At 42.5% G+C, this 23,068-nt stretch overlaps 1 long non-coding RNA gene across 1 annotated transcript; it reads right to left on the bottom strand.

Annotated features, from left to right (window-relative positions):
• Window positions 1–9,200: 9,200 nt before the first annotated feature.
• On the bottom strand, window positions 9,201–18,385 carry LOC122237454. The gene is made up of 4 exons (XR_006216056.1): window positions 18,316–18,385; window positions 12,058–12,212; window positions 10,937–11,423; window positions 9,201–9,749 (listed from the first exon to the last, which is right to left on the bottom strand). It is a non-coding gene; the product is annotated as an uncharacterized LOC122237454 (long non-coding RNA).
• Between the last annotated feature and the right edge of the window lie 4,683 nt (window positions 18,386–23,068).

Raw genomic sequence — 23,068 nt, 5'->3', positions numbered from 1 at the left:
TCAGCCGTGACAACTGTGCCCATGGCCTAATGGACTGACGCCTAGGAGGTGGACTTGGGCCGATGGGGAAGCCCTTCTTGTGGGGAATCTGGACTAAATAAGACTGTCTCACTTCACGCTGAGTCTGCGGCATGTAAACCTGGGACCTGGGGTCTGGCACAGTCCTCCCCTTTCCACATAAACAGAGACATGGAACCCCATCATGAGCCGGCAGGAGAGCAGGAAGGGGGACAGAATGGCATGTGCGGGGGGAGGAGAGGGCAAGAGAAGGATACGAAGAGTAAAGACCTTTTTGGGCCCATTCTTACATCCTTAGAATAAGGGGTCCTTTTCGGCTCAGCTTACTTCAAATGGATTACGCTATTTGTCAAAAAAATAGTATGCTATTTGACAAAAAAAATTTTTTTTTGTCCAAAATAACTGCCATCAGCTGTTTCCCTTGCTTTCATGTGTAGTTAATGATATAGTTACCTACCTCACGGGGTTGCATGTGGTTCTAACGGAATGGTACGGAAGGGCTAATTAAAAATGGCTATATGTATATGTATATACACATATACATATTGAGTATAACAAATTGAACATCTGCTTGAAATAAATATTTCTTTTTTCTCACTGAAAATAATCTTGGGGACTAGATGTCTCCAGCGTATTTCTTTAAAAAATATAAAAAGACTGTAGTGGAGATTTTGTGCCTTGAACATCAACCCTTACATGTTTAATTAGATGTAGAGGGCGGTGGCTAAATTCTAACTATAGTTTAGATTTTACAGGGAAAGTGTGAAACAAAATTAAATATATATAACTTACATGGAACTAAATATACACGCATAGTGTTTTACCTCATTTCTGGAAATGGAGCATAGTAGGGGATACATCCAATAGATTTAGGCTTTTTTGAAAGAAACGAAAATGTCACATCACCTCTGAAAGAAAAGCAGACTATTCACTAAATCAAATTTAATTTTCTTTACTGTTTTCCCTTGATCTTACCACACAACTGAGGTTTTTAACTGTTGTGTTTAAAAAGAGCCAAAGATTTCTGGGGTGCCAGGGTGGCTCAGTTGGTTGAGCATCTGACTCTTGATTTTGGCTCAGGTCATAATCCCACGGTCGTGGGATTAAGCCCTGTGCTGGAACCTGCTTAGGATTCTCTCTCTTTCTTCCTCTGTCCCTCTCCCCTGCTTGCGTGCTCATTCTCTCTCTCTCTCTCTCTCTCTCTCTCTCTCTCTCTCTCTCAAATAAATAAATTGAAAACTAACTAACTAACTAATTTTAAAAAAGAAAAAAAGATTTCAAAGTAGCATAAAGTTTTCTGAAGGATCTCCACGTAAGAGATCTTCTGGAGCACAGAATACTAAATATTTTGTAATCCTTCTCCTGAGGGTTTGGAACTGACTGCAGTGAAGCTCCTGGAAGAAATATGGAAAAGGAACTAAATGTGACAGGGAAGCAGAAATCACGATATTATTTGTTCTGCCTGGCACCGAGGGAGTCAGGAAAGGCCTGACCGAAGAATGAACGTAGGAGATATTCTTTTACTTGCTTACACTCTATGTGTTCTAATACATCGTGAGATGATTCCTTTTCAGCTGTACTCTTGAGAATGAATACAATTTTCAAAAACAACCAAAGGTCAGGAGAGACGTAGTACACACAGAAGAAACATCGGGTAAAATGTTACAGACTACCTAATGAGAAATGGTGGTTTCAAATGGTTTTCTTATCAGGGATGCCCGGGGGGCTCAGTCGGTTGAGCGTCCGACTTCGGCTCGGGTCACGATCTCCCGGTTCACGGGTTTGAGCCCCGCGTCGGGCTCTGTGCTGATGGCTCGGAGCCTGGAGCCTGCTTCGGAGTCTGTGTCTCCTCCTCTCTCTCTGCCCCTCCTCTGCTCACGCTCTGTCTCTCTCTCTCAAAAATGAATAAACTTAAAAAAATGTTTTAATTGTTTTTCTGTCACAACATGATGTAACTCATATGGCTGGTAATGTGGAATGAGTGAATGAATGTTTGTAAAAGCCTAATAGATACAGAAAATTACCCGTATCTTGTACCATCTAGAGGTACGTTATGCCTCTATTTTATTCTAAATAGTGTCTTGCACAAGTTGACATGGTATACATCTGTTTTTGTGCTGCCCTTTGATTAACATGTTAAGGTACATTATTAAGTCAATATAAATGTAACATTTGCACAGTGACCTTGAATACTAACACGTCATGAGTGTATATCCGTATTTTTACATATGTTTCTTCTCAGCTACCTCCTTAACTTCTCTGTAGGAATTGCTGTAACTTGCATGCTTCCCAGCACGATGTGAAAACATTTTTTCAATAACCTTTGCAGTTTAAATAACAGATGTTTTATTTTATTGTTGTTTTATGTTCTTTTCTGTAATTAGCAAGCAGGTGAGGTTATATACAAAATTTATATTTTGCATGTGTGCAGTCTATATGATTTAGGATATGTTCTATTGGATTCTCTGTAAAACTTCACGTGAATGCATTTAAGTTCCAAAACACAGTTCCTGGGAGCAGTCTGTATGTAGGAAGGGCTCCTTTGCCTTAAATTAGCTTCTTCCTGTAGACTGAGTCTTGAAAATTTTGTAATTCGAGAGAATACATATAGTGTAGGAATAAGCTTCAGAAAAATCCCATTAAGACACAAAATATCACTCCCTTAACACTCTCATTGTTTAGCTAATATGCATTTATGTTTAAAAACTTAAAGTTCTTATGTATAAATCCCTGGGCGATAAAAGGGTCTGGGTTTAGAATGTGCTGGATATTAGACTCTCTTGTTGTATGTTGGAGACTTGGGGTTCTGAATCTGGGAGCCTTGAACACGAAGCCTGCAGAGTGAAATTTGACATTGGATAAATCACGTAATACCTTTGAAGCTCAGGTCCTTCTTCAGTTTTAAAGACAAAAGTTACAAAAACCCCTGTCTTATATTCACGAGTGAAACATATAATAAATGTAACAATAAATGTAAACAAAACAGAGTACCTTGTGGTAGGTATTAGTTGTCTCGTGAACTCACGAAAAGGAATGGTTCCAATAGGCGAATATGTTATTTCATTTTTCTGATTTTCCAGGAAAAAGTGCCCTACACCTTTTTCTTCTTCTTTTTCTTTCATGGCAAAACGTGCTGTTATCTTTCTGTCTCTTTTTCTCAAATTGGACATGAGTTATGTTTACCAGCCCTTCTTTTTGCCAAACCCATAGTTAGATTTTCATTTCAGATATTGTATCATTCATTCCTAGAATATCCTTTTTTTAAATATAGCTTCATTTTCCACTTAAGATTCTTTGTGTGCCCACTCACTATGACCACAATACCATTCAATCCTTGGTCATGTTCATAGTGGCTGCTTTAAATTCCTTGTCTGATACCTCCAACATGCAGGGGTCATTTTAGGGTCCGTTTACTGTAACTTTTGTTCTATTCACCGGTGTTCAAATTTCCCCCTATTCTCACAAGTCTCTTACTCTTTTTTATTGCAGAGAACAGGTGGGTGTGTTCTTCTGAGCAGTCTGAATTTATTCTGGGAGGCAGGTACATCGTTGTCTGATGGCCTTGAACTTGCGGATGCTTGCTTGATCTCACGCTCTGTTAGGGTGGATGTTGGGAAAGCCCGAGGTGTTTCTTGAGCTCCTTTGTCTGGCTATTAAACTCCAAGTCATGATTTGCTTCTGCGGTGGTCTTTGCTCTGTTTCCGTCCCCGTCTTGCTGCCTTTCTCTGGGTTCCTGGAGTCTCCACAGCACCCTGCAGTTTAGACATCAGCCAGGCATATTATACACAGATTTTGTGGCTTCTGCTCTGTGCCTTCCTCCACTCAGGGCGGGTTTCCTCATTCCAGACAGTCTGACATCCCCAAACGTGGTTCTCCGATGCTTCAAGGCAGAATGACTGACTGTAACTTGTGTCTAGTTCCACACCGATACTTACATGGATGGGATCGACCCGGAAGTCCTCTCAACGAGAGAAGCCGTATAAATCTGGATGTCACTCGGTGACCAAGTTCCATTCTTTCAAAAGCCAAATACCCCTCAGTTTACGCTCAGTGGCTTCAAATAACAAATTTGAAAATACATTTTGAAGCATATGTTGCGTCCCCATGTTGTAGGACTTTTCATTTCCCAGACTGTCAGCCTCCTGGCCTTGTCCTGTGCCATCGTTGGGAAGTGTTAGGGAAGGTGAGGTGTGGAGAGAGGCTGGAGCTTATGGTTTTAAAACAGCATGTCCTACGCTCTTCATTCGGCGTATGTGATCACATAAGTGATCACAGAATCACCTCACTGACGGGAGAGCACCCACGATGGAAGAACGCTTTCTTGCAATTTTGTTACGCACCATGCCTGTAATTATTAGCCACCGTGTTGGTTAAACATGAATTTCATGTAGTAACTTACTCACAGTTGTGGAGCAGACACAGAAATAGTATCTCAAAGATGTTTTATACCTTTATAAATATTTTACCTCAAAGATACATACAACTGTTAGCATGTTAACACGGTCGGGGACTAGCAAAAATCTGAGAGGTAGACCTACCATGTTGCAAACAAAAACTAGAGTGTTTGTCTCATGTTTGAAAATTTGTTACCCTCAAAAGCATACTTTTATGACGTCAAATGTAAAGAGTGACTACATCTGGAAGAATCTTCTCATTTTGGAAAAAACAACAACAACAACAACAACAACAAACTGACTATACTTAACCCCAACAAGGTCAGCGACTCTAATCCTTTACTGACCATGGTTGGTTGTGAGACCCAAAGAGAGGATGACCCCCGCCCCCACATGTTGCCTCAGGGTCCAGCTGGACCCTAAATCTGTCCAGGCCAGGTTTCTAAGGTTCTGCTGGCACAAAGACCCCTTTTGAAGAGCATTTTTGGGACACGCGTCATGGAAGCGATAACCTTGTGAGTTGTTTGATGATCAAATTTTGTGTTTCGGGTGAATCTCATCCAGTCTCCACTCTGGGGGAAGTACTGCATTTCCTTGTGACGCTGCATGGCAGCCAGGCAGCCACGTCTGAGAAAAAGCTGGTTAAATAGAAATGAATCTTTCTTAACCTTTCACCAGGATAGCCATTTATTTAGCGTTATTTCTTTTTATGCTGAACCTGGAGTCCGAGATAAGTTTACACGTTCCTTCTCTCTTTCTTGCTCTAATATCGAGAGAAGAGCAGAAGCATATTTCAAAATAACAATTGTGGGCAGTATTGATATCATTAATAAAAGCGTCCTTGCGAGATCGCTTGTGAAACCGTATCGTGAACCCTGCAAACAGAACTTCATTGTCAGGAGCAAAATGGAAACCACGTCACGTCCTTGGGTAACAGATGAGTTGACAGATGGGAAAGTAATGGCTTGAGTTTCCTTCTCTCCCGTCATTACAGGGGAAGTACGGGAGGGTCAGTAACCACATTATCCAAGTAGAAGTGCAGGGACAAAAAATTGATCAAAATCTTCATGCGGTAGAATTTCTCTTTAATTGGCTAAAGGATCTTCTTATTAAAGCAATCATTGTGCTTGATGGACAAAATACACTTGGCCCATATGATAAGTGAACCTCACTAACAAGAATCTCTTTGAAATACAATGGTAATTCTGTCATGTTTCTCAAATCATTTTGTTAAGTGTCAAACACTGAATTGATTAGCACATGGTAATATATGAAAATTAGGGAATCCAAATGGATCCATTGTAAAGCTTCATAAATGTATCAGAGTCTGCAATCTCGGGGTTGTTGGGGTCTTACTGTTTCCACTTGGAATAAGCAAAGACTACCGGAGTTTCAATTAAACTCTATACCTGGACTGGGGTAACTCTTCCGTATCACTTGTTTTCCAGGATCCTTAAGAATACGTAGCAAATATTGCAGATGGAACCCACAGTCTGCCCGTCAGTAATCCCGTGACATTTGATGCACTCTGAGATCCCACTGTAATGGCAGCAAGGTAGTAACTTTTTTAAAATCACAAAGGTGGAAAGAGTGGAAAGTGAGTATCAGTCTGTAAATGCAGCTCATGTAGGAAGGTTTTCCCATGCACACGGATTGGCAGAACGACGTGCCCAGGTCGGGCACTGAAACATGATGGTTCACCTGATGATCAGCCGAGATTTAAGGAAAACTTATAACAAGAAAAAGGGACAAAAGATAGGGGCCCCTGGGTGGCTCAGTCGGTTAAGCCTCTGACTCTTGATTTCAGCTCACGTCATGATCTCACGGTTCTGAGATGGAGTCTTGTATTGGGCTCCAAGCTGGATGTGCAGCCTGGTTAAAATTCTCTCTCTCTCTTAAAAATAAAAATAAAAATAATAAAGGATAAAAAGTAAACAGAAAAATTAATTCTTCAGAAAAAGCAGAGGTAAATGGATATGATTCTATTTTTAATGTTTATTTATTTTTGACAGAGAGAGAGAGAGACAGAGCATGAGGTGGGGAGGGGAAGAGAGAGAGGGAGACAGAATCCGAACAGGCTCCAGGACCCAAGCCGTCAGCACAGAGCCCGTGGCGGGGCTCGAACTCATGGACTGCAAGATCATGAACTGAGTCAAAGTCAGACGTCAACCGACTGGGCCCCCCAGGCGCCTATTCTAAATAGAATATGTGGGAAGTTTTGAGGAAAAAAATCAGGAAAGGGACAATTTAAAGCTGAGAAAGAATGGGGCGCCTGGGAGGCTCAGTCAGTTGAGTGTCCGATTTCAGCTCAGGTCATGACCTCACCGTTCAAGAGTTCAAGCCCCCCATCGGAATCTGTGCTGACAGCTCAGAGCCTGGAGACTCCCTCGGATTCTGAGTCTCCCTCTCTCTCTGCTCCTCCCCGACTCTCTCTCTCTCTCTCTCTCCCTCTCTCTCAAAAATGAATAAACATTAAAAAAAACCTGAGAAAGAACCATTTACCAATTAAGCATATAATTGCCAAGATAAAAACATAACAGGGGTCTTGGAAAATAAAGCGAAGAAAAATCTCACAAGTTAGAAGGATTAGAGGAAGCCATAGAAAGATGAGGAGAATGAAAATAAAACAGAAAAGGGGAAGAGGGTGTCCTGATTTGGATTGTGTCCTCTGAAAACAAATGTTGAAGTCCTCGCTCTCAGTACCTCAGAATGTGACCTTATTTGGAAATAAAGCTGTTGGGGATGTAACTGGTTGAATGAAATCATAGCACTGTAGGTGGTCCTGTCCCCAAATGACAGAGAGATGGGGGCGGGGGGGACCTATGGGAGAAGCTGTGTAGTGACAGACACAGGCTTGGAAGGATGTGGCCATAAGCCAGGCGACCTTGAAATGGCAGGCAACACCAGAACCTGGAAGAAGCCAGGAAAGCTCCTTCTCTGGGGTCTTAAGAAAGAGTGTGGTCCTTCAACAGTGGCTGGCACAGAGAAAGGTGAAATGAATATAAGTCCACTGGATGACGGCTGAAGGGATTTGGGGAAGGCAACCGAGTAAACCTTCATCGTGGAAGGATGTGAGCAAAGAGATAATGTCTACAGAATAAATTAAAATGATAGCAGCGTTATCTAGAGAAGGAAAAGAGTAGAACAAAGAGCTGAAAGAGTTAAGATTGTCCATTTGAAAAAATATTTATTTCTTGAGAGAGAGAGAGAGACAGAGAGAGGCTGAGGATGGGGAGACACAGAGAAAGAAGGAGAGAGAGAATCTCAAACAGGTTCTGCACTGTCAGCACAGAGCCCCACGCAGGGCTCGAACTTGCGAACCATGAGACCAGGATCCGAGACGAAATCAGAAGTCCGACACTTAACCTACTGAGCCACCCTGGCGCCCCTAAAATCGGCGATATAGAAGGAATGAGAAAATCCGTAAGTAGGGCTGGGAAGCAGAGGGGTAGTATTTGTCATGAAAGTTTTGTTCGTTACTTATTTTTAATCATAAGCATTAGTTTCATTAAAATATTCATTATAAAATACTTACAAGATCAGAATAGTTATTGTGAAATAACGTTACTACAATCATTAAAAAAATTAAGGTATTTATTATAAAAGACATGACATTTTTGTCAACAGAACTTGATGCACCTGATTCATAATGGTGGGCAAGGTAAATTCACATTGCGGAATAGAAATTCTAACATCACATTTAGACTTCTCTCAAAGGAAGAAAGGAGAGCTTTGGGTATTAAGAATTGTCCTCGAGAACTTTGCGGCACCTGCCAGTTTGTGAAGAATTGGATTATAACCAGAATGACCCGGAGTGACGGAGTGCAGACTGATTTCACAGAGACTGATGAGCTGTTGACTTCGTTTTTCCCATTCGTCTTGGACGCATGACTAGACTATGCTTTTCAGCTTCCCTTGCAGAGAGGTGCGGCCGCACGAAGAGAAGGTCGGCAGGACCCATGTTCTCCATTTCCTCCTGGACACGTGGCAGCGTTCGCTTTCCTTGTCACCCCCAGGACGGCTGGATGGCTGGGCCGAGGAGGGCAGAGAGGCATCTTAACCACCCCACTCTCTGACTGGAGTCGATTTAGAAGTGTGGTTAACAAAGCGTTGAGAAAACGACCGTACACATGGCCATTGAGACCCAACCCAGAGGGAAGAGTGCAAGAGGGGGATGGCTTTGCGCGTCAAGCCTGATGGCACCAAGCCACCTTTACTTGAGGGACAGAGCCTTGGGGACAAGCAAGCCATGGAACAAATCAGCAGGAGAATGTCGTCTGACGAAGAACTTTGAGGAACCCATCGAAAGGAGATTTTTTGATTGACTGTTGTAGCATCAGCACAATATCTGGACGCCTAAAGTAGCATCAGCAGGTACTGAGCTTACGAAATCTGTTCTCTCCAGGGAAGAGTGCTCTACTCAACACCCGCTAAGATCATTCCAGTAAGGATACTGAGCAAGGAAGGGTCTCCCAGAGGAGGATAAGGGGGCAATAGACAAAACAGACAGACTCTTTTGCTCAGGAAGCAGAATCGTCTCCTAATCAAGGATTTCCCCACGTCCAGGGCAGGGCCTGCCATGATGCCATGGACTGTTCCTGTCGCTTGTCTTCTGCTGTCCTTTTTCTAAGCGAGTTTCTCCCTATTTCACTGCTGTACCCTGTTGTGTGTGTGTGTAGGGGGGGGGTGAAGGGTGTGGGGACCTGGTGGGGCAACTTTCATTTCTCGCCATCTCCTCCTGAGTTAGGAAGCGTACTGACACCAGCCACCGTGCATTTTAGTGCAGACCTTTATTCTAGTCATTACCTTTTACTGAGCAATTATAGTAATTTTGATGAAGACACTAAAGGAATATGAGGTCCACTGATGCGTGTTGGAGGAACAGTGAACGTTGACCGTGGTAACACGGACTCTGATCCTGTCTCTGGAATCACTCGCTGTGGAGTGTCTCCATGCAGCCTTGGGGACTTAATTTCTTCATCCATAAAACTGGGAAACAGGAAGTGAAGGGACAGAGCCGCTGTGGCTGGGAACTGATCAAGAATCGGCACATATCCCAGGGCTGGGGACCCAGTAGGCGTCTGCATGGTAGTCACCCACGAAGAAGAGGAACCGTCTCTAAACAAGGCTTGTTCTAGAAAAACGTCCAACTTGCCTCACTCTCACTCGCCCTAGAATATTATGTTCCTTTCTCTTTTGTTCTTCTGTCTTCCAGTTTCTAAGCTGTCCAAAGATCCTGCAAATGCCTTGTCAGTACTGTCTCCTCAGTGCTTTCAGCTCTGCAGAGTTAGGCTTTCGTTTGACATGAATATCTGAGATCTTTAATCACATGATATCCTAGAGAGCAAACAAGTAATTTTATAAGAGGAACGGTAACGCACGCATACTGCCTCCCAGATGTTTTAAAGCTCTCCAAGAAATATCTACATCCTTGGTCTGGGGACAGTGTCTTATCGGTATTTAAATATACCTGTTTACATATTTCTGGGATTTTTCTGTAGAACTATTAACCCCAGTTATTTCTGACATCTATGTTTACATAATGAGAAAAAAAAAACTTTCCTACAGGAGTATATTTTACAGACAGAGATCAGTCTGTTGAATTGAGTCCCTGTGATAAATATTTTAGCATATGTTTTAAATGTTAGGGCACCTAGATGCGATTCATTTAGTATAGTATGTGTATAAAATGATACAGCAAAGACATTGGGACAAATTAACGGATAAATTGCTTCATCGAACTAAAGAATACAAAATATTTAGCATGCTTCTGATGTCAATACATTTATTAGAATCTAAGATGGAAATATTTGACCTTGGACTTAAATAATTAAAACTCACATTTCTTTCTGTCACATTACATCCTTATGCTATCACGCAATAAACTAGAGTTTGTCTATAACTGTACTCTTACTTAGGCATGTGGTTAAAGCCTTAGAAAATTGAAGTTTTGCTATAGGCAACTTTGGGCTAGTCTGTAATCAAGCTGGTGCCTTAAATGGTGCACGAGATTTTTTACCGAAACAGTCTCCAGTCTGACAGTTCTTAGTAAGGTAAAATATATTCCTTTGGCCACAGGTTTTGTTCAGTGATATTTTTTTTTCACAATTGACAAAAATAAAACTTATTTTCGAGACCCTCTTGGAGACTTTTGCATTCAGTATGTAACCCAGAATGTGGAGGTCTTGAAAAACCTTGCCGGGGCATCCGGGTGGCTCAGTTGGTTGAGCGTCAGACTCTTGATTTCACCTCAGGTCATGATCCCAGGTTGTGGGATCGAGTCCCGCGTCAGGCTCCGCGTTGAGCATGGAGCGTGCTTGGGATTCTCTCTCTAGTGACCTCCACCCCTCTCCCTCGCTCTCGTGTTCTCTCCAATAACGATAACGATAACAATAACAATAATAACAGGGTGGACAATTAGTACTTATTTGTAAGGTCCTACAGGTTATGAGAGTTAGGAATCGCTCACAGCCTGAAAGAGACTTTGTCAGTGATGTTCCTACATGAAATATTTCAGATGCTACCTGATGTCGTCACACCAATGACAACTGCTTCTACCCGTCTGCGTTTCCGGTTCACGTCCTGGCCCTTGAGCCCCGGCAGAAGTGTGGGGAGCTGAGACTGTTAACTGCCTCCGGGGCCGCACCTGCCCAGACAGGAATGGATGAGGGCACACAGGCTCTGCCACTTACTCAACCGAAATTTCTGGGCAACTCTCCCGATGTCTGTAGGTCTCGGTTTTTCCCATCCTTAAATGTGGGAAGAGGAAGAGGGGCAGGTATGTGATGCAAAGGTCGATTCCCCCCCCGTGACGCAATGCAAAGCCATGGAGATTCCACGCAGGAGGGAAATGCAAAATTGCTTACATCGCAATCGAATTGGAACACCGGTGCTGAGAAAATATTCTGCTTTTCTGTCTTAATACTTTCAAGACATCAGACACGTTACTTAATATTCCCCATCATCCAGAGCACAATGAATAATTATAAATTCCACGTGTCTCAGCAGGGCCTGGAATAGAAACAGAGCTCAAAAATGTCAGGTCCCTCCCTATCACTTTTATTTCCCCTTTTATGTCAAATATTTGTCTTGGTTTGTAAACTTTTAGATGTAATTCTTACATCTCCACCCCACAAATGCATACAGGGCCATAGTATACATTTTTCATGCTTTCCCGACAGTGTCTGCACATAATAGGTGTTCAATAAATTAATAAATACTAAATAACCTGCTTCATCTCTACTCAGTTATCACCATCTCCAGCTACAAGCATCGTCTACTTTGGGGCTCATGCTGGGCCGACTCCTGATCACCAGCACCTGCGCAGCCCCCAGGACTCGCTCCGGGCTGAGCTTTCTCTGACCACTGCCTCTGTCCATCCAGATGTCAACCCAAGATGGCTGCCTCTGTCCGTCCGGATGTCAACCCAAGATGGAACCCGGGGAAGGGCCCCACCCTCCAGTCTCCCGTGTTTCCCTCCCGGTTAGCCTTCCTTTCCCCACCCTCACCTACAGCTTTGTAGCTTTGCTCTGACAGATACTCCCGTGTCCCCCTCCCCACCCCTACCCTCCCGGCCCTCTGGGGGGACACCCCTCTCTTCCCCCACCCCTACTCCCTTCCCCCCCACCCCCCCCATCTGGCTCACCTGGCAGCCATGACCAGCAGCGACTTTACCCCAAGGAGCCCGCCAGAGGTCTGGGAAATTCTTTTCCATTTCTTAACAAATACACTTTCTGAATCTTCGGTGTAATCCTATCACGACTTTGCCAGATGTCATCAGCTGAAGACCTCATCTCATACCTTTTTTGGGGAAAATAGAAGCAATCAGAAGTTTATTTCTTCTTATGAGTGTCTCAAAACCCACAACCCTCCTTGCATCCCGACCCAAATACGCTCTCCTGTGTGGGTACGAAGGAGGGTGGTTCTCTCTAGTCTTCTAAAAACACGTTATCATTGTTTATAACGATGATTCAGAATTATTGCTTTTCGGATGAAGAATTTGAAGATCCGATAATGTAGCCAAGGTTGTAGAGCTGACCATTCGCATTCTAGATTTCGTATTCAAGATTAGAAACAGAAACTCCATTATCCGGAAATGTATCACACAGTCTCCTGACCCCTAGGGCTGGTGTTCTTATGTTGCAATTTGGATACGATTTTAGATTAATGAATACCTGTTCAATTTTACCATAAGGTGCAATTGCTTGTGGTTCTTAGCTTAGAATCCAGCAGTCAGCGAATTGCAACCCATGAGTCAAACCTGGCCCACCACTTGTTCTAGGAAATAAAGTTTTATTGGCACACAGCCACCTGCACACTCATTCATTCATGTATTGTCTATGCTGTTTTGGTGCTGCTGTGGCAGAATTGAGTCGTTGCGATGGAGGCCCACAAAACCTTAAATACTTACTTTTGACTCTTTATGGAAAAAAGTTGGCTGGCTCCTAGTCGTCTCATATGACTCTATTTCTCGTAACACAGAAATGGGGTACTGCGAAATAATAGCAAACTTACAGAAGTCTGGGGGTCAGGTTATGCCCTTTCGTCAAGTGCAAATGTTTTAGGCCTTCCTACTGCTCCCAATTTCCACTCCTACTTTTGTGTACAACCTCATTATAGGGCAGTGCTGGCTCGTTCATGTGCCTTCAGAGCAATTTCTCAATGAACACAGATGCAGCAACGCTATTCCTGTGGCTTTCCAAGTCAGAAAAATATTGACCACTGTAAATATATTGACAGGGGCAGGGGTAAGACATTGACATCAAGAACTTAAACTGGGCATGATTTCAGTCTTGAAAGAGAATTTAACCAGGAGTTCCTTCATTTAAAACCTTTAATCCTCTATACTTACTGAATCTTCCAGTCTTCCACAGGGAAAGCTGAATAAAACATGGCCGGAAGCTCCATTTCCTAAACCCAAGCAGCTGTTTTGGTCAAGTTAGAAAAGAAACACGGAGGGGCGCTTGGATGGCTCAGTTGGGTAAGCCTCTGACTTTTTTTTTTTTTTAATGTTCATTTATTTTTGAGAGAAAGAGACAGAGCATGAGAAGGGAAGGGACACAGAGAGAGGGAGACACAGAATCCTAAGCAGGGTCCAGAATCCGAAGCTGAGCTGTCAGCACAGAGCCAGAAGCAGGGCTCAAACCCACGAGCCATGAGATCATGACCTGAGCTGAAGTCATATGCTTACCTGACTGAGCCACCCAGGTGTGCCCTCTGACTCCTGATTTTGACTCAGGTCATGATCACACAGTTTGTGACATCAATACCTACACCAGGCTCTGTGCAGACAGTGTGCAGCCTGCTTGGAATTCTCTGTCTCCCTCTCTGTCTGCCCCTCCCCGGAGTGCACTCTCTCTGGCTCTCTCTCAAAATAAATAAATAAGCATTAAAAAAAAAAAGAAAAAAAAAAACAAGAGAGAGAGGGAGAGTCAGAATTAATGTGGCCACTAGATTGCATTTATAATCGAAGGAGAGGGATCAGCATCATAGTTTATTTATGACAGGTTATTTATGAAGAACTTTATTCAGTAATTTTTTTTTGGTTTGTTCGGATGCCCTGTATGTTTCTCTTATTTCATTTCTGTCCCTCAACTCCTTTAAGGAACTAGAAATAAATGAGCAAATTGACAAAGATGTGTTGTAAGGTTTGTTTTTAGACCCTGTTCATATCCTTCCGTCACACAGCCAAGTAGATGTTCCCCAGGTGAAGAAAGACCACGCTCAGGGGGGCTGCCTCAGAATCTCCCCGGAGGTAAGAGCTTTATTCCTCATGCCCATGTTTCAAACATTGTGGTGAGCATAACACGAACAAGCACCTTCTCCCTCACCTGTCTTTACCAGAATGATATTTTCTCTCAAGAGGAAGGGGAGAGCGGGGGTGTGTTTCCTCCTGCTCCGTATGATGGACCTGTGCTGCTTCCAACAATAGAAGTCACCCTCAAACTGGCAGAAACCCATGCGTCTGCATCTGTTGTGAGGCCCACTTGCAATATACAGTTTCCAGAAATCAGCTTTAATTGTGGGCCTCCAGCGAATAGAGTCAATTTCCATGACTGTAGGGCCTCTCAGGCAATATAATAAAATAAGTCATCAACAGGCTTGACATTCTCCTCTAACAATTAACTCCAAATTACATATTGTAATAGTAAAACGGCATGGTGGAAGGAGAAAGCTCTCTAGTGAAAAGGTACGTGCTTAAGTTCTATTGTTAATATTTAGTGGATGTGCTACATTGGGCAAATCACTTCACGTCTCTGAAAAGCACTTTAAATTTTTTTTTTTTTTTTTTTACCACCGAAATGATAATAACCCATAAAACTTGGTGTGGGATGCAGACAGGAGATCCAAAGTGCAATGTGAAATAGAAAACCATATTGTGTTAAATCGAGCAAGGAATAAATGGACTTTATTATGAGAATTATATATGTTTATGTTTAAAAACATCACACCCAGCCGTACAATAGATCATACAGCACAAAAAGGGTATGTGCTTAAAACGGGGTGACCATGGGCATCAACACCTTTCCAGAGACTTTTCTCTTCCAAAGGTAACCTTTTGTCAGAGACATGATTTGCCAGATGTTGGCATGCTTTGATTAATGCAACTTAGGTAGGGCATGATTTATAAAATGCATTTTATAAAATGCATTTGTTGTTAATAAAATCCTTCCCAAATGAAAGACATTAAAATTTGTGTACTTTTTTCAGTTAAAAAAAAAAGGAACTCAGTAGGACTATATTAATGATTTGGTTTCTCATGATTCTGTAAACAGTTATTAAATAGTTAATAAGTCAACAAGTACAGTTAATAAGTCAACAAGTACAGTCAACGAGTACAGTTGAGTGTGGTAGGCAGTCCCCCAAAGATACAAAGGGGGATTAAGACAGCAGCTAGAATTAAGGTTGCTAATCTCCAGACCTTAAAATAGGGAGATTATCCTGGATTATCCCAGTGGGTCTATTGTAATCATAAGGGTCTTTACGTGAGAACAGTCAGTGCCAAGTGATGTGATGTGGAGAAAGATTCAATTGGCCATGTGGGGCTTTGAGGACGGAAGCAGGCCATGAGCCAAGGAATGCAGGTGGCCAATAGAGTCTGGAAAAGGCAAGAGAGTGGATTCTTCCTGCAGCCTCCAGAAAGCGATGCATCCAATCAGCAGCTTGGTTTTAGCGCAGTGACCTCCATGCCAGATTTCTGATCTACTGTAAGACAATGTTTCTTTACTTTTTCCAGCAGCCAGGGGCATAGAATAGGCTGAGTTACATGAATCTTGCCTTTGAAATTAAGTACCTGCATACCATGCAACTCTTAGAAAGGTGACACCACAAACAAATGCAACAGTTAAAATCAACTGCACTTGTGTGAAAAGTCCCCCAAAGTCTACCCTTCACAACAATTTTATGTCTTGACTTCTTTGATAGGATATTTTTTTTTTTGTTAATTTGAGAGACAGGGATAGAGTGACAGCAGGGAAGAGGGGCAGAAGGGGAGAGAGAGAGAGAGAGAGAGAGAGAGAGAGAGAGAGAGAGAGAATCCCAAGTAGGCTCCATGCCCAGTGTGGAGTCTGACCTGAGCTGAAGTCAAGAGTCAGATGCTTAATTGACTGAGCCACCCAGGTGCCCCAATATGGCACTTTTTATATTCTCCCACCTCTGATTAATTTTTCGCTCATATCCCCTGTTTTTTTTTCCTGGCCCCTTAACTGGAAATATCACCAATCCACCTCTCAGCTCTGTGCCTACTCCTTTCACTGGTGTCTCTTCCACCCTCGAGGCCTGTACAACCCCTTCCATCTTGACGGACCCAACCATCGACCTCCAGCCCTGCTAATGTGCTCAGGTTGAATCCCAACCTTTCCAAGCTCTTCCCCATCCCACCCAGTCTACTTTGTGTGTCTCTGGAAGCAAAAATTCAACATGCCCTAAATCAAAACCTCAACCTCTCCTCTCCCTGTGTCTTTGTTCTCCGATATCTCCTGGAGCACCACCTTGATCTTCTAAATTATTGCCCCAAATATCAGTGTTTTACAATCCGCCCTTTGACACTTCATCGGCCACTAAATCACACCCTTGCAAATTCTCCAACGACACTCATTTATTTCCTGTTATAAGATTCCACCAGCAGAGCTTTGTTTCAGCTCGTCTTCCCACCTTCTGTTGCTTCTTATCCCAATCAGCACTATTCTAAGTCCATTATAATTAGGAAAGCAGTACTCTTCAGTCTCCAAGTCTTCATGGATTGCCCATCGCCTTCCAGATAAAAAGCCCGCTGCTCACAGTCACATCCACGTTTCTATCATTTTGAGCTAGTGTTTCTTTCCATATTTGTCTCCAGTTACTTCCTGGTACATCAGAGATTCCCAAATATTTTTGTCTTAGGACTCATCCATACTCTTAAACACTGTTGACAGTATCAAAAATCTTTTATGTGTGTTATATTTATAGATAGAAATTAAATATAAAAATTTTAAATTACTTGTTTGTTAATTCATGTAAAAGCAACCCTGTGCTCATTATATATGAACATAAACTTTCTCATAAAAAATGATTAGAAGAAGAAGAAGGAAAAGGAGAAGAAGAAGAAGAAAGAGGAAGAGGAGGAGGAGAGAAGGAACAGTGACATTGCTTTCCATTTTGGCAAATCTCTTTAACATCTGGCTGCATAAACAAAAGCTGGATAGTCATATACGCTATTGATTCAATTCGTTGTCATATGTTAATTTGTTTAAAATACAGAAAATTCAGTTTCACACAAATATGTAGTTGGAAAAGGAGAGCTATTTTAATAGCTTTTCAGATGTTTGTGAATAGTCTACTCAGATGCAAACCAGAATTTACTTTTCTTAAAGTTTATTTACAATGCAGAATCCAAAACATATCAATTAATGTTTTGTAATATGTTACCTTAAATTCTCTTGGTCTATTTTGCACTTAAATTTTTTTTCTTAATATTTATTTATTTTTGAGAGAGAGAGAAAAAGTGTGAGTTGGGGAGGGGCAGAGAGAGAAGGAGACACAGAATCCGAAGCCGGCTCCAGGCTCCGAGCTGTCTGCACAGAGCCTGACGTGGGGCTCGAACTCACAAACCGCGAGATCGTGACCTGAGCCAAAGTCGGGCGTTTAACCGACTGAGCCACCTAGGTGCCCCTGGTCTGTTTTGCACCTTGAGTGGGTCATTTATTGATCTTGATTTTGTAACATCATTCATCGGCTATTTGGAAAATACTGGTCCACTGAGTTAGGCTCCCAAATGTTGACATGCTTCATTAAATAGCATCTAGACACGACATTCATCGTAAGAGCCTTGAAGCATTGGGAAGCCGTCAGGGTCATGATGGCAAACATAAATTTTCCAAAATACTAAATCCCTCCTGCATGTGGGGTGGCGATGAACGCCGTGACGTCCCGTATGCTTCAGGGCTGGTGCTTCGACTCACGGGAAGGCATCAACATTGTAGCCCTTGTACCATCAGTGTGAATGTCAGTGAAGGTAAAATGGTGAACAGTGTCTTAGTGTTATGGTGCAAACAGTTTTGACCGTGTGGTCCCCCTGAAAGAAGCTTGGGGAGCCTCGGGGGTCCACAGACCACACTTTGTGGCTTCCGCTCTGTAGTCTAAGTTAGGGCCTTGCAAATAATTTTAATTATTTTCACACACAACCATGTGAAGACTCAACATTATGAAATGTAAAGGAATTGCTTCTGTTCCAATGGGAGCTGGAGATACAGAGATTCATCTCCTTATCTCTTCTTTCCCTTCCCTCTTTCCTGCTGTGACCCCATTATGACCTCAGAGGTAGCCATCTTGGCAACCAGAGTATTCATTAGTACCCTCTGTGCCATTGTTTGCTCATTGCCCTCGGGGGAAACACCCGAGCCCCAAAACAGAATGGTTCTCATACCCGCTCTGGTTTGGACCGTAATCTATGACTGGGCCTTGACCCCTCTTTCCGCAGTCAAGTCTCCTCCGGGACAGGACGTGCCTTCCACATGCTGCCCTCCAGAAAACACAGCGATGGTAAATAGTTGTTGAGTTTCACGGCAGTTTTCCCTAGAAGAAAATCAGTTTCCTGGGGTGTTCAATTCTTTTCAAGTTGCTGGTGCGTTCAGCTCAAGTACTACTTATCTTCTCATCTGGACAGCCTTTCCCTCATTTGGCTCTCGGAAAAGCTTCTTGCCGGAAGCTGATTTTTCTTAGAGTTTCAGAGCAGAATCATCCCTGCTTTAAAAGTTATAATTGGATGAAATTATGGAAGTGTTGCAGCGACCCTAATTATAATCTAACACTCCACCATTTCTTCTCGCCCTGAGGCTCGGTGGTCAAGCACAATTCTCTGAGGGATCTTCAGCAGAGCTCCTGTGATGGCTTCCTGAGAATTTTCAGAGTGTTCTCCTCATTGCTTTCGGGCCATGTCACACGTGTGATCACTCTTCCTGTCTTTGAGTCGTTACAAATTTATGGACACTTGCTGGTGACCTCGTCTACAAGGCTGGGTGCTTAGAATATGTAAGAGGCTCCCTGCCAGCTCAAGTCAACCATTATGCCATCATTTTCAGAAGGCCCGTGTGACTGTCGATGTGTAAATAACAGTCAGTAGAACCACTCCAGCGTGGCTTAATTTGTTCCATTTCTAAGGATTCAGAAACTACTCATTTATGTGAAAAATGGAAGCCTTTAACTGTTTCAGGGGTAACGGTTGTGTCTGGAAGGGTAAGCGTGTGGCAGGCAAGAAGACGTTATGGTTTAGGAGCCCGAGACTGGGGGAACCACCCCAGTTGTTGTGGGGAAGATGTAGAATGCAAGGGGCTACCCTGCTTCACCAGTCCTAAGGGTACTTCCGTAAGGAAACGGTGGGCGGAAGACAGCACTGGAATCAAGAGTGAAAATGCAAGTTGCCGTAAAGCGACTGCCTTGAAATCAATTTTCCTTTCTCTCGGTCTCCTACTAATCCACAGAATTGGACATTTGGCACCAAAATGTGAAACAGAAGCTTACCCTCCCTGATGCACAAATAATGACAAGTTTAACATACAAATTTTGAATAGAGGGAGGATTTAAAAAATTCCTAAACATTATATGAACAACATGTTGTGTATATGGAACATAAGCAGTCATGGGAATGTTTCCTGGCTTCGGAATTTCATCTGCTGGTATTTCAGAGTCTTGCAAATTCTTTCGCACATGTCAACCTATGTCTCACTCCGCCCCTGTGAGGCAGATATTGTTTGCATTTCAGTTGAGTTATAAGTTTCATCATCAGGTTCCCATAGCGCGTCAAGCAAGGGTGACGTGGGTTGTCATTCTGGAGTTGGACAGTTGAGGACCTGCGTGGTGGCTGCAGAAGATTATCAGAGGCCAGACGTCTTTCTTTTCCTGACATCACTTGCGTCTGTCGTCGAGTCATCAAAAGACCATTCCAGGTCTAGACACGGATCTTAGTTTCTGGCAGGAAAAACGGGGGAAAGGAAGGAAGAACAAGACAGTTGACTTTCTAGATGAAGCAGCCCATGCTGCAGGGCATTTTCCGGAACTGATGCTAATGCTTGGTTCTGACAACATGCACTTGACCCCACGTATTTGCGGGGGAGACTGAACACTGCATTACTTTGCCATGTGCTTTGCATTCTGAGGAAAAGCAGGGGCTCTCTTCCTACGAAAGAACAGCTACCGGAAGTCACTCTGCACTAGTCATTCTGTGACGGAAGCGGGAGTGAGAAGCCACATCCTTTTCTCTCATTTGACCACGTTGTACCTGTACGCACACCGAGGACCAGTATATTTTGTATCATAAACAACCTTTACTTCTTTCAATTGTCTTTTACTAAGTACCCTCATTTGAAAACGTAGGGAAGACCTTGAAAATTACAGGTATATTTTCCATTCCTTTCATGGTCCAATCCTCACTTTGGACTCCAGTGTTCTTACCTCTATTGGAGCCAGTCTTAAGTCTTCTCTAGTTCTAAACTTCGCCTGTACTCACATTAACATTCCAAAACTGCGTGGAAGTCACTGCTCGCTATCAGACAAAACCTATCCTCCGACCCCGTGAGACTTGTTCACTGTTTCTCAGGGCACCGACACGTTCCAGTGTTTCAGGATGAAAGGGTCCCATGTCAGTGGTACCCGAAGACCTCTGAAGAATCAGACATAAATCTCCCTGAAACAATATCCTCAGATTAGAAATTCTGGTTTTCCACTAGTTAAAATCAACTAAATATGAAAGACCATAATCCAAGATTAGCAAACACTACAAAAAGAGCCAGCCTCATGCATGAGGATCCATGGGAAATGTAAGCATCACATTTGGACTCCTTAGTATTGAAATGATAAGATAAATATTACTTAGTATTGTACAAATCAGATATATATATATTTTTTTCAAAGCTTTTTTTGTCATTTAGATAGTTTCTTGTCGCCCAAACTGAGGCAACAACAAGAAGCTATCCTAAATGACAAGATAACTTTGAAAAATAACCAAGCACTGGGGTGCCCGGGTGGCTCAGTCAGCTAAGCATCTGACTTTGGCTCAGGTCATGATCTCATAGTTCGTGGGTTTGAGCCCCACATCGGGCTCTGTGCTGACAGCTCGGAACCTGGAGCCTGCTTTGGATTCTGTCTCTCTCTCCCTCTCTCTCCCCCCCTCAAAAATAAATAAACATTAAAAAAAAGAAAAATTACTGAATGCAACGTGTATATATATATATATACACACATACAAGAAAGCTTTGAAAAATAACCAGATACAATGTATAGATAGATAGATATAGATGATATAGATATAGATATTGATATAGATACAGGTAGAGTTAGACGGAAAGAGGTGAATGGATAGCTCTAGATCTATCTGTAAATATATATGTGTGTGTAATATACATACATGCATAGTTAAGAGACTCGATGACTCAATTGATTATTAAACAGCTGATTAAACCAATGAGAAAAAGCATATGCACAGATAAATCTGCAACCATTTCCCAGAATTCAGCCCAAAGGCGCAGGAGTCAGAAAATATGAAGGAAAAATGAAGAGCTAAGGGGATCGTATGAGAACTTGTATCAAACATCTAATGGGTATCCCAGCAGCCACACTACAAAGAACAGAGGGTTGGCAGTACTGGAGGAGGTGATTAGAAGAGCTTTTTTAGGGCTAATGAAATACAGAGGTCCCCAGTCAGATCACAGTTACAGGAGGAACAATGTGGACCAGGAAGATACATAAAAGGAAAACTCCATTTGGACTCTAATTATAGTGAAACCACAGAACTCAGAAGTCAAAGAGCAATTGGAAATAGAGAAAAGACAGATTTCTCACCAAGAAAAACCAGTTCGGTTCGTATTACACTCCTCAATCGAATAATAGAACCTCGAAGAGAGTGGACAATTTGTCCTCAAAAAGATGAGTCACAAACAGATGCCAGTTATCAATTGTGTATATAGAAAAGGAGGTTATGGATAGAAACAAAATATAGTAAGGGTTTTTCGATGGAAATCAATGGAACGAATTACTACCAGCGACCGAATCCTTGGAGAAATGACACCAGCAAGTGTGCAGAGACCTGGGGTCTGTTGTGGGGGAAGAATCCGCATAATTGATTCTAAAGCTATTTTATTATTCAAGACGGGCTTAAGAATGTACTTTATAAATGGTTGATTATGTGTGCTAAATTGAAGAGTAACATATGGGCATAGATATTTTACACTCTGCCAGGTAAAGGAGAACTGAAATAATATTTTAAAAAACTTGATCATGTGTGAAAAGGGGGAAGATGGAAGAAATGTATTGAAAAATCATGACAATAGAAAACACAAAGTAAAACGGTTGAAACAAAATGTCCATTAATGCAAACAAAGACAAATGAGGAAAACTCTACTAAGATTACAAAAACACCTCAAACTTAAAAAAATTAGTAGGGGTGCCTGGGTGCCTCAGTCAGTTAAACATCTGACTTTGGCTCATGTCATGATCTCGTGGCTTGTGGGTTCGAGCCCTGCGTCGGGCTCTGTGCTGACAGCTCAGAGCCCGGAGCCTGCTTCGGATTCTGTGTCTCCCCCTCTCTCTCTCTCTGCCCCTACCCCACTCGTGCTCTGTCTCTCTCTTTCTCTCTGAAGAATAAATGAACGTGAAAAAAATTAGTAAGCGAAGTTACATATTGCTTGTAAAAGACACAATTTAAATTATCAAAAATTGATAAAAGTGAAAAACAAAGATACACTTGGCAAATAAAAACCAAAAAGACTTAGTAAATGTTAAGACACAAAACAGGAAATGCAGCAGGAAGGTCGTGTGCAATCCCTTCGGGGGCGTGGCCAGCGCCCTCAGGAACCCTGTTCTCAGAAGGACCCCTGTGGAGTTTTTTCTATATTAGTCAGTTTGAAATTTTAAATATTGAATTTAAGGTGGTTGCTAGAGAGGACAGGACAGATAGGCGAAGGGGATTAAGAGGTACAGACTTCCAGCCACCAAATAAATAAGTCACAGAGATGAAATATACAGCGTAGGGAATATCGTCGATAATATTGGGATAACATCGTAGGGTGACCGTTGGCGACCACACGTGCTGTGGCAAGCTTTTCACAACGTACCAAACGGTCGAATCGCTGTGTCATCCACCTGAAACCAAGCTAACGTTTTATGTTAACTATACTTCGACGATA

The sequence above is a fragment of the Panthera tigris genome, chromosome A3 (assembly GCF_018350195.1).
Source record: "Panthera tigris isolate Pti1 chromosome A3, P.tigris_Pti1_mat1.1, whole genome shotgun sequence".
In the NCBI taxonomy this organism is placed as follows: domain Eukaryota; kingdom Metazoa; phylum Chordata; class Mammalia; order Carnivora; family Felidae; genus Panthera; species Panthera tigris.
This window is presented reverse-complemented; position numbering and strand designations above follow the sequence as displayed.